Source organism: Marmota marmota, unplaced genomic scaffold (genome assembly GCF_001458135.2).
Source record: "Marmota marmota marmota unplaced genomic scaffold, marMar, whole genome shotgun sequence".
Lineage (NCBI taxonomy): Eukaryota > Metazoa > Chordata > Mammalia > Rodentia > Sciuridae > Marmota > Marmota marmota.
The window spans coordinates 26,506,007-26,506,803 of NW_026000240.1; the positions used below are offsets into that span (position 1 = coordinate 26,506,007).

Consider the following 797-nt stretch of genomic DNA (forward strand, 5'->3'; position numbering starts at 1 on the left):
AATTACTAGACTCTCCAAAAAGGAAACTTTCAAAGAAAATTTTTTAAAAGAAAGCAGCAAGTTGAACCTAGTGTTGGGCATTTGGGCAGGAAGTAAATGCAAAAGTGTGTTCTGATTGAAAAGTGAAACATTGCTAACATCACATCTGCTACCAAGAAACTGAGCCTTGGTCCTCATGAAAGTGCTAAATCTGAGCCAGCATCTTTCTCACTCTCAAAGAACATAAAAGTATTTCTGGTAATGCTCCCCAGTTTCCAGCAGATACAAAGGAAAATCTTCCATGGAAAAAACACATCCCTGAGACGGTGCCCTCAGGAGTTCCATAGAGGAAGGACATCAAAATAAGAGCTCATTAAAAAATTTTTTTTTTACAAAACTCACACAAGGCAACAAGCAAGTTTAAGAATCAACAGATCGCTTCTCGGCCTTTTGGCTAAGATCAAGTGTAGTAAAAATCAACAGAAAGGGCTGGGGTTGTGCCTCAGAGGTAGAGTGCTCGCCTAGCATGAGTGAGGCACTGAGTTCAATCTTCAGCACCACATAAAAATAAAATAAAGGTATTGTGCCCACCTACAATTAAAAATAATTTTTTTTTTTAATTTTTTTTATTGTGGGTTGTTCAAAACATTACAAATTTCTTGACATATCATATTCCACACTTTGATTCAAGTGGGTTATGAACTCCCCCCCCTCACCCCATACACAGATAGCAGAATCACATCAGTTTCACATCCATTGATTTACAAATTGCCATACTAGTGTCTGTTGTGCTCCGCTGCCTTTCCCATCCTCCACCC

The 797-nt window shown here is 38.8% G+C and overlaps 1 pseudogene; it reads left to right on the top strand.

Annotated features, from left to right (window-relative positions):
- The first annotated feature begins 413 nt into the window (after positions 1 to 413).
- LOC125613676 lies at positions 414 to 686 on the top strand (annotated as a pseudogene).
- Positions 687 to 797: the final 111 nt, after the last annotated feature.